The 10,785-nt window shown below is 43.3% G+C and overlaps 1 pseudogene; it reads right to left on the bottom strand.

Moving 5' to 3' along the window:
* The window catches only part of LOC123240963, a 14,116-nt pseudogene extending 10,712 nt beyond the window's left edge, over positions 1 to 3,404 (bottom strand).
* Positions 3,405 to 10,785: the final 7,381 nt, after the last annotated feature.

Genomic DNA, 10,785 nt, shown 5'->3' with positions numbered 1-10,785 from the left:
AGAAAGCATGAGACAGAATTAGAAAGGAAGGAAGGAGAGAGAGGGAGAGAAAGAAAAAAGAAGGGAAAGAGAGGTGAAAGAAAAAAGAAAGAACAAAGAAGGAAAGGAAAGAAAGAAAGAAGGGAGGGAGAGAGAGGAAGGAGGGAGGGAGAGAGAGAGAAAGAAAGAAAAAGAAAGAAAGAGAAAGAAAGTGTAGGAAAAGTTTGTCATAGAAAGGAGACTTTTGGAATGTTGCAAGCAAGAAAGCTTGAAGAGCAGGAGTGACAGTTGGAAGGAGCAAGAGAGGCTTGTGGGAAATAGAACTAGGAGTCTTCATCTCTGAACTCAGTGCTAGACGGAGGACTTTACCTCACCTCAGGATTCAAGATTTGGATATCTGGGCTTTCCCTATCTTTCCCTTTGTGCCTTGAAAACCTGAAAGTGTTCCTGTTTCTCCTGTGTAGCACCAAAGAGGCTGATTAGACTTCTACAGCAGTTGGAGGGGTCTTTGACTGGGAAGACTTGATGAGCCAGCCTGAAGACTTGTCTACCCTGATCTGTGCCAACTGAGAAAGACCCTTGTAAATCTGTCTGTAGATTAAATTAGAGGGCATATTAGAGGAAAGGAAGAGTTTCTGGCCAAAGCCTTTAGGCTTGGTCTAGGCAAAAAGGACCTCATATATATCCTGACTGAATAGGGTTTACCATCCCACTATCCTATCCTTTTCCTGGTCCTGACATAATAAACCACCCTGTTGAGAAAACAGCATTCAGATTAGAAGACATCGAAAATACCTGAATTGGGCTGAGGGTGTGAGGGGAAATTTGGGGTGGCAGCTCTATCAAGCTTTGGTTAAGCTAAACCTGAAGCTGTCCATCATTTCTGGTCTCTCCGACATTGAACTGAATTCAGAGAAGACTTTTAGGGGGCCAGGCCTTTCACTAAACCCTGGCAGAACATCAATACCACACTCCTGAAAAGTCTTTTATCTGGAAACCATTTCTTGTCCATCCCTGTTCTTAGTACTTCAGGGATAATCTCAACACAGGGATAAACCCCTTGAAACCCTCAGTGCAAAGGTAGAGAGTTACCCAGACAGGCTTAACATACACACAAGCCTATCTAACATTAACATCTTTGGGACTTTCCAATCAATCATTTTAACAAAAGAAAGAAAGTAAAAGAAAGATAGAAAGAAGGAAAGGAGGGAAGGTCCCTGCCTTACATAAGGACCCTTGGTATAGGTGCTGTTTTTTTTTTTAAAACCCTTGTACTTCGGTGTATTGTCTCATAGGTGGAAGATTGGTAAGGGTGGGCAATGGGGGTCAAGTGACTTGCCCAGGGTCACACAGCTGGGAAGTGGCTGAGGCCGGGTTTGAACCTAGGACCTCCTGTCTCTAGGCCTGACTCTCACTCCACTGAGCTACCCAGCTGCCCTATAGGTGCTGTTTTTTACCCAGGGGGGGAGGCTTTTGCCTGAAGAGGGTCTGGGCTTACCCGGTCAGGGATAACATTACCCTTTGTCCCTTTGTGTCCCCTGAAATAAATCTCCCTTTTATATGACTGCCAGTTGATTTTTATTATAGTAGACCAAAGTAATTGAAGGTGGGGAGAGGATGGAGGTAATCAGGAAACCATAAAATCTAAATCCCACAAGGTCCTTCCCCTTGGCCAGCTCAAAATGGCTGAAACCAGAGGTTCACCTTCCCTTCCCCTAATTCTTATTCTATCTATAATCTATACTATTGAAAATATGATAGGATCCTTATGTAAGGCAGGTATAGGTTAAAAGTCTTCGGGGTCTTCTCCGAGGGTCTCAGAATCTGCAGATCCCTCAGGAATAAAGAGACTCCAATCTCTTTAAGTTGATAGTAGAAGCTGACAGGAACACCAGGCTTTGGGGTATGGTTGTTTGAGAAACCCTTTGGGCTGGCTCTTGGTCGGTCACCAGGTAAGCTGTTTGTCCTCTCACTCCCAGATCTCCCAATTGTAAAGATGGAATTTTACTGGGGTGCAGCGGAACCCCAAGAAAGCAGGATCAGTTGAAGACTGTTGGAACCAGGAGTATAAACCAAAAAGCCCTCAGTTCTGGTCCTTCCTTCCCGTGATGCCTTGCTTCCTTCCAACTGATGGCCCCTGTCACTCAAGGCCAGCTTCCCCAAATTCTAAAGGCTTCATGCTTGAAATCCCGCTCTTATATACTCCAATGGGATAGAGCATGTCCTGAGGTTAAGTATTGCTTGAATGACAAGTAGTGGGCCATATATAATGACCTCAGTCATCAGTGATGGCCTGACTTAGGAATGAGTCCCCTCTGACCTATGGCTGTGGATTTATGTGTGGAGGTTCTCAGATTGGGAATAAAATCACCCATGATGCACCTTCCATGCCTACAGCCCTGTTAAGGCAGCCTGGGCCCTGTATCCTGGTCCCTGGTACCAACCCAGGAACCTGGTAAAGATGCTGATGGGATTGAACAGCCAGTAGTACTTCAAGACATGTGGGAGATCAGGTCACCAAGAAAGCCTGGATGATTCATGAGAGTTCTCAGAGATGTAACACAGAATAGGGAAACAGTGGATTTTCTGACTTTTACACATGTAAAACATTTCCCTTTTCACTGAAAGGTTACTGAAGGGAAAAAAGCGGTCTGAGATAGTTTCGAAGACCTGAGAGAAAACTATCACCTCAAAAAAAAAATGTATTTTTGAGGACCTGCTTGAAAGTAGCTCAAAAACATGAAGGTGGGGATTGCTCCAGTGCATTGGGCCCCATCAAGCAATTTATATATAACTTGATTTTGTTTTATAGTTTTGAAATTAGCTGAGAAATGAACACGACTCCTTGGGGATAGGAAAACTCTTTTTCTCTGACTCTTGTAGTGTTTCTTATAGAACTGTTGACTTTGTTTTTCAACCTGTGATAGAGGCAGGAAGCCCTGATAAGTTACAATAAGCCACAGGAGAGAAAAAGGCAAGAACTAGAGACCAGAAGAAAAACCAAACTTACCAGCTGCCTGAAAAGAGAAAGATAGTCACAGAGGCTGCCCTGCTTCTTGAAAGAAGCAGAAGGAAGGCAGATGAAAGCAAGAGAGAGAGCTGAATGAACTCTAACATAGTCTCTAGCACCCTAGGAGAGGCAGAATCTATTCTGAGCTGGACCCACCTTCAGCACAGGGGTTGCGGATCAGGTTCTTCTGGAGGCTGCAGAGGAAGTAGAAGGCTTTCCAGTCAGCTACAGGTTGGTTCCAGTTCTCGGAGATGAAGGCCTCTCTCTGGCACTTGCGTTTCCACAGGGACACCAGGTCGATGAGGTCCCGCCACAGGCTGCAGACTGGCCTGCAGTGCCTGATGAGCTCCCGGGCTGGCACCAGAGAGAACAACTCCAGGAGGACATTCTCAGGGAGCTCGTTGATGGAGGCCATGACCGTGGCTCTAGGGAAGAGGCATATGGCAATGAGAGGCCATATCCATATTGGCTCTGGTCCTTCTGAGATAAGGGCTGAGGAAATATCTATAGACTGGATATGGGCTATGTCCTGGAGCCTTTTCCCTTCCATCCTGAAGCTCTCTTTTTTTGGTGAGCACACCATATCCTTTTATCATCTCTATGGAAAGGATTCCTAAATCTTTACATTTAACCCTGATCCATCTCCTAAATTCGAATCCTTCACCATCAGTTACTTGAGAAACCAAGCAGAACTGTGAGGAGCAAAGCAGAGTTTTGATGGCCAGTGGAGGGGGAGCAAGTGATTCATGCCCAGAGTTGTGGGGAGGTAGGAGGTTTGTGGGGGTCACCGAGGCTGGCAAGTCAAGACATCTTGGTGATCTGAAAGTGGAAGGCAGCTCAGACTCTCGGGGGTTACGAGCAGTCTGAAGTTTGGCCATCATACCTCTGCTTTGCTCCTCCTCGTTCTGCCTTGGCATGCCAGTTTGTGAACCCAAATGCCATTTCAGGTGAGGGCAGGGTGCTCAGGTACCCACACCAGCTCACAGTTCTCCCACCGGCTCCTGAGCAGGTGGTGAGCCCCCCCATGGGCTCCCAGGCTCCCAGGATCTGACATTCAAATGCTGGAACCCTTGGAGATGCTGATTCCCCTCCTGCCCAAGTCTCTCTTTGGCCTCTGGGAAGCAAGAAGAGTCAGGACAGAGGCTATTAAAAAAAATCCTGACCAGGTCAGGATTCTGGGACCTTGATTTTCCTCATTGCATCTTGGGTAGTGAGCCTGACCAGTACCTGCTGATGTGGTCAGCATTTCTTCTCTGTTTCCTCCCAGTGTACACTGACCTGTTTTCATCTGGTATCCCTCTGGGCTTCCACACCTTCTTCTTCGGAATGCCTTCCTCCCCAGAGAGACTGAAGTGTTCTCAAACAGGGTGGAGCTAATTTTTTATGACTTCCTGCACTCTGAGTGTGACAGCTTCTTCTAGAAGGGGGCTTTCAAATGTTCTTTAGGCAAGGCAATGCGTGGTTAGAGAGACCCCAGTGTGGGTGGATCAGGAGTAAGGAGAGGGAGGCAGAAAAAAGCAAAGCTCTGCTAAACCTTGGAGACATAACCATAAAGGAAAAGTCTCTGCTCCTTCTCTAGTACGGGGAGGGGAAGGAGAGAGATCGATACCTGGGAATTTTAATGGAACCAACCAACTAACCAACAAATAACTAAATAATTAATTTTTAAAAATCAAAAAGTGAAAAGTCTCTGCTCTAGGTTTCAAACCTATTTGTTTTGTTAAAAAGTACACAGGGCAATGTGGAGCTAATGTTGATATAGTGCTTACTATGTGCCAAGTGCTGGCTAAGCACTTTATACTATTATGGAATTTTATTCTCACAGCATCCCTAGGAGGTGAGTGCTATTATGATCTCTATTTTATAGATGAAGAATCTGAGGCAAACAGTGGTTAAGTGGCTTGTCCAGGCATGAGGAATATGGAAGTACGTATTTCATCAAAGCACTAGTATATCCTATGCTTGTGTTGGCAAACCTATGGCACGCATACTGGAGTATGCCGGAGGGGGCTGCTCCCTTCCCTTTCTCCACACATGCCTGAGGACATTTCTTACATTACTTGCCCCTTTGCCCAGCAGCCCAATGGGGGCACTTCCTCCCTTCCCTGTCTGGGATAAGGCAGGGAGCTCACCTGCGGTGTGAAGGTTTTAGTTTGGGCACTCAGTTTCTAAGGTCTCTAAAAGGTTTGCCATCACTGACCTCTGCTGTACATAGGTGACCAAAAGAATGATCCCCCCATTAATTAACTCCCATTGCCTAGCTCTTACCACTCTTCTGCCTTGGAAGCAATACACAGTATTGGAAGGTAAGGTTTTTTAAAAAAGGGTGTGCTGGAGTAGAGAGATGGTTGTAAAGATTGAGGCCATTTGCTCTCTGACTCTCCCAAACCAACTTTAGGTTGAAATTCTATTCCCCTACTCCCTCCCCCCCCAAAAAAAAAACCCTAACCAAAAAGGGAAACATGGACCATCACTTCTGGTAAAATGTCTTGGAGAAGAGAACAGGGATGTGAAAATGGAAAGCATTATAGTAAAGGACCTGTATTCATGTGAAGTGTACAGGACCTATATTCAAATCTTGGTTCTTCTAATTATTCTCTGTGTGATTTCAGGTATGAACAAATCATGAAAGTATTAAAGATATATTCAAAAGCTGATTCTAATGAGCAAGGTGCTCATGGACTAGACTTATGGATATATTTCTGATATTTCACATGATTGATTTCTGAGGCTCAAATTTTGTCGAAATCAAACCTCTCCCATGACTTCAGTCTAGAAGGCTGGCATGCAATTCCATTTCTTTCTTTATTTGTTTTGATTTTAATTTTATTGATTAATAATGAAAAATTTTCAATGGTTACATGATTCATATTCTTTCCTTCCCCTCTTTCCAGCCCCCTCCCATAGCCAACATGCGATTCCACTGGGTTTTACAAGCGTCATTGATCAAGACCTATTTCCATATTATTGATATTTGCACTAGGGTGATTGCTTAGAGTCTATGTCCCCAATCATATCCCTGTGAACCCATGTGGTCAAGCAGTTGTTTTTCTTCTGTGTTTCTGCTCCCACAGTTCTTTCTCTAGATTTGGAGAGCTTCTTTCTCATAAGTCCCTCAGAATTGTCCTGGATCATGCTTTGCTGCCAGTGGAGAAGTCCATTACATTTGATTTTACCACCGTGTATCAGTCTCTGTGTACAATATTCCCTGGTTCTGCTCCTTTCACTCTGCATCTATTCCTGGAGGTCATTCCAGTTCACATGGAATTTCTCCAGTTCATTATTCCTTTTAGCACAATAGTATTCCATCACCAACAGATACCACAATTTGTCCAGCCATTCCCCAATTGAAGGACATACCTTCATTTTCCAACTTTTTGCCACCACAAAGAGCACAGCTATAAATATTTTTGTACAAGTCTTTTTCCTTATTGTCTCTTTGGGGTACAAACCCACCAGTGGTATGGCTGGGTCAAAGGGTAGGCAGTCTTTTAAAGCCCTGTGGGCATAGTTCCAAATTGGCATGCAATTTCTATAGCTTCTTTGTAATGGCAAAGACACACACTCAGTATTTGTATGAGATGGTGCCAGGGTTATAGAGGAAGTAGGACTTCCAATTGAGCTTCTGGTCTGGGAACCATCTAAGGCCAGTGTGTTGGGTTCCTTTCTTTTGTCTTGTTGTTGATTGCCAAATGATACTAATGTATCTATCACATCATGTTTGATTAACAATCCCACTCCTCCTATTCCTAGAAACTTCAATAAAACTCATTTCACCTATCTGACTCCAGGCTCTCTCTCACCATCAGAGGAGGAGCTGATAGGCTGGATGGGATGCTGAAGAATCCTGTGTCTCTGTGTCTATTTCTCTCTTTATGTCCTTCCTACCTTAATCTTTAATCCTTCCACCCTTATTCCTCGCAGTCTCCAGCTTCCCTTCCAGGTGCTCAACTCACACAAGAATATCTTATAGCTGCAGGATGGCTGCATTTGGGGCAAGTCACTTCCTCTGTCTGGGCCTCAGTTTACCCATCTGGAAAATGACAGGGTTGGAATAGATGACCTCTAAGGTCCCTTCAAGCTTTAAATCTAGAATCCTGATTCTTTAAGAACCTGGCCCCACTCTTTGGCCCATTGGGTTTAGGATTCCCAACCACATCCCCAGCCTCCTTGGCCAGGCTCCCAGGTAGCTGAGCTATATTTCTCTACTCATGAATAGAGGGTTGTATCCGAAGGTAGTATCCAGTCACAGTCATGAAAGTAAACAATGCTTAGGGACACATATCAGAGCAGGAACAAACAATCCTTGTTCCCAGGAAGCTCTTATCCCATCCTAGTCACTTTGCCTCAGTCTCTTCATCTATAATATGGGGATGATGATTCTTGCAGCACCCATCTCCAAAGGTTGTTGGGATGATCTTGGTATAATACAAATGAAGTGCATTGCAAGTCTTTAATTAATTTCTGTCTCTCTGCCTCTGTCCCTATACACACATGTGTACACTCCAAAAGATCTAAGATTTCAGTGTGAGCCATCCTTGCCTGCCCATTCTTTGTGACTCTTTTCTGTGTTCTGCTGGAAGATAACCAGAGGGTCTTTCCAGTGTGTAGAAGACATTCCTCAAATTCTCATGGAACTAGAGGATGCCAATGGTACACACAAATTTTCTATCTTTTCTGCCTTGGTGCTCCTGAGGCCAAGCCTCAGAACTGTGTAACTTACATCAAGATAGAGGCTTGAGGGACAGCTAGGTGGCTCAGTGGATTAAGAGTCAGACTTTGGAGTCAGGAGGCCCTGGGTTCAAATCTGACCTCAGATACTCTTCTAGTTATATGACCCTGGGCAAGTCACTTAATCCCTATCTCCTAGCCCTTATCACTCTTCTGCCTTGGAACCAATACACAGTATTGATTCTAAGATGGAAGGTAAGGGTTTAAAAAAAATTATCTATCTCTTATCCCTGAAGCTCCCCATGAGGCTAGTTTATCTCTTTCCCCCCATACATTTCTTTGATGCTTACTCTAGATCTTCTTCATAATTGATAGGAATATAAATCTGGAGTGGGAAGGGACTGAGAGGCCATTGAATCCAACTTCCTCATTTTACAGAGAGAGAACTGAAACTTAGGCAAGGGAACTGACTTGCTCCAAGTAATGCAAATAATAGGGATGTGACATGATATTGGACTCTTGCCTTTCTGGCTCCAAATATGGCTTCCTATCTATTACATCTATACTGCCTCTCTTTCTCTGTAATAGGTCATAGATTACTCACCCACCCTATACCACTGCATTGACTTTTGGGTGATACTCAACTTTAATTCAATAGGAAACTAAAGTGACTCACAGTCATGTAACACCAAGAGAATACTGGTATTAAAAGATGAGCTAGGGGCAGCTAGGTGACTCAGAGGATTGAGAGTCAGGCCTAGAGGCTGGAGGTCCTGGGTGCAAATCTAGCCTCGGACATGTCCTAGCTAACTTAACCTCCATTGCCTAGACCTTATTGCTCTTCTGCCTTGGGGCCAATTGATTCTAAAATGGAAAATATGGGTTTAAAGAATAAAAGATAGGATGTAGTATCATGAATAATTATAATTATGTTATTAATATAATCAATTATGGTATCATTAATATTGTTATTGTTCAGTCATTTCAGTTGTGTCCAACTCTTTGTGATTCCTTTTGGGATTTTCTTGGCATAGATACTGGATGTTTGCCTTTTCCTTCTCCAGTTCATTTTACAGATGAGGAAACTGAGCCCCATAGGGCTAAGTGACTTGCCCAGGGTCACACAGCTAGTAAGAGTCTGAGGCTAGATTTGAATTCCAGAAGTTATAAGATAAAGCCTGGCGCTTTATCCACTGTGCCACTTTGCTGCTGAATCATTACTATTAGTATTGTATTATTAACCATTCTAATTGAATAATTGATATAATTTATTATATTGTTCTTAGTTTTGTGTTGTTATTATGTTGGTTTTATTATAAAGAATTATAATACATAGCATATTAAGGCTTACAAAGTGCTTTACATATCTGATAATGTTTGATAATGTTTGATATTTTTATTATGGTTATAGCCCTGCTCTCTTGCTTTAATAGGCAGGATGGCCAAGTTCTACCTCTCAGGCCACAGCAAATGCTTCCTCATCTTGTCTGAGGTTTTGTGTTCTGGTTAGTTGCTATTATGTAGAGAGAAAAATACACTTTGCTTACTTTTTAGTTTTATGTTGAATGGAAAGTGGTTCTGTGTAGTTATGTTTTTTTGGTGTGTCTGAGTCTCAGTTTCTTCTCTTTGAAAAATGAGAACAAACTCCCTGTTTTACTTTCTTCATGAGAATGGGATGATGGAAAGATAAAGCACTTATTGGGCACCTACTATGTGCCAGGCACTGTGCTAAGTGCTGGGAATACAAGAAGTAAAGAAGCAAATCCTTACTCACAAGGAGGTTCCATTCTAAAGGGGAAGTCAAATACAGAAAAAGAAGCTGGAAAAGGAGGGAAGAGCTGCTACAAAGAGAAAGAGAAAGACTAGTGTGTGTGTGGGAGGTGAGCATCATGGAATGATGGTTCGGGTTAAGGACTTGGCAAGGAAGAGAATAAGCCTCAAGGTGGAGTCAACTACTATGAAAGGAGAAGAGAGCCTCTCCTCACAGCCCCCATTTCCCCTCAATAGTCCTTGACTATAATCTGTGAAAATAGGATTAACTCTTTCCTTGCATATTTTTAGTTAATCAAATCAAGAACTTGAAGTACCACTACTTAACATTAAGTATGAGAGTTCATGAGTCACTTACTAGAGTAAGTTCATACCTCCAAAGGCCACTTACCTCCTTTCCCCCAGGCAAATTGAAAGACTGCCATTGGTTTCTGTGAAGAAGGGGGAATGACAGGAAGTGACATGGAAAATAGGAGCATAAAAAGAGACCAGCATGGTCTAGGTTCATTCCCTTCCTGGTGTTTGGAGAGATTGGTTCCGGAGATTCCTTTCCTGGCTTGAAGAAGACCTTTTCCCTGGATCCTGCCTCTGCTTGCTGGGTGAGTGGCTGAGATTCCTACCTTGGCTTTGGAGGAGGCTATGTTGGTGGAATCCTGGCTGAAGACACCACTGGGACTTCTGGCTGAGGATTACTTCATAAATATTTTGTCAAACTTTTTACCCTTTTTACCCTTTCAGAGCTCTGGCTTCTTTACCCTTCCCAATCTCTGGCTTCAGGAAGTTCCTTCCAGTAACTTGGTCTTCTGTCTATTAGCTGAGACTTCAAGGGGGTTCCAGGAGAACGCCGGAAGGTTTTCAGTCCCAGATTGACTCATTATAGTTGTCTCCTCCCCTACGGACCCTGGTATACCTGGGGAACTTGGACCCAGAGCAGGTCAATGAAGGGTTTCAGTTATAACAAATCATGAAGATATGGAAGATGTATTCCAAGGCTGACTCTAATGAGCAAAGTGCTCATGGACTAGACTTATGGATATATTTTTAATATTTCACATGATTGACTTCTGAATCGATAAATTGGTTAGGTCTTAAATTTTGTGGAACTTAAAAATCAAACTGTTATCTACAGTCTGAAAGCTAGCAGACAAGTTCTAAAGGTCCTTTATAATGTCAAAGACTTACACTTACATTTGGATAAGCTGGTGCCAGTGTGCCAGAAAGGAGAAGGTTTCACATGAGCCTCTTACCTGGTTACCTGGTGGTGTTATTGTGTTACCGTCTGTTCCTTTTGGTTGTCAGTACTATGTTATAACTTCTGATGTGCCACTTGTTTGATTGACATCCCGCAACCCCCT

Source organism: Gracilinanus agilis, chromosome 3 (genome assembly GCF_016433145.1).
Source record: "Gracilinanus agilis isolate LMUSP501 chromosome 3, AgileGrace, whole genome shotgun sequence".
In the NCBI taxonomy this organism is placed as follows: domain Eukaryota; kingdom Metazoa; phylum Chordata; class Mammalia; order Didelphimorphia; family Didelphidae; genus Gracilinanus; species Gracilinanus agilis.
This window is presented reverse-complemented; position numbering and strand designations above follow the sequence as displayed.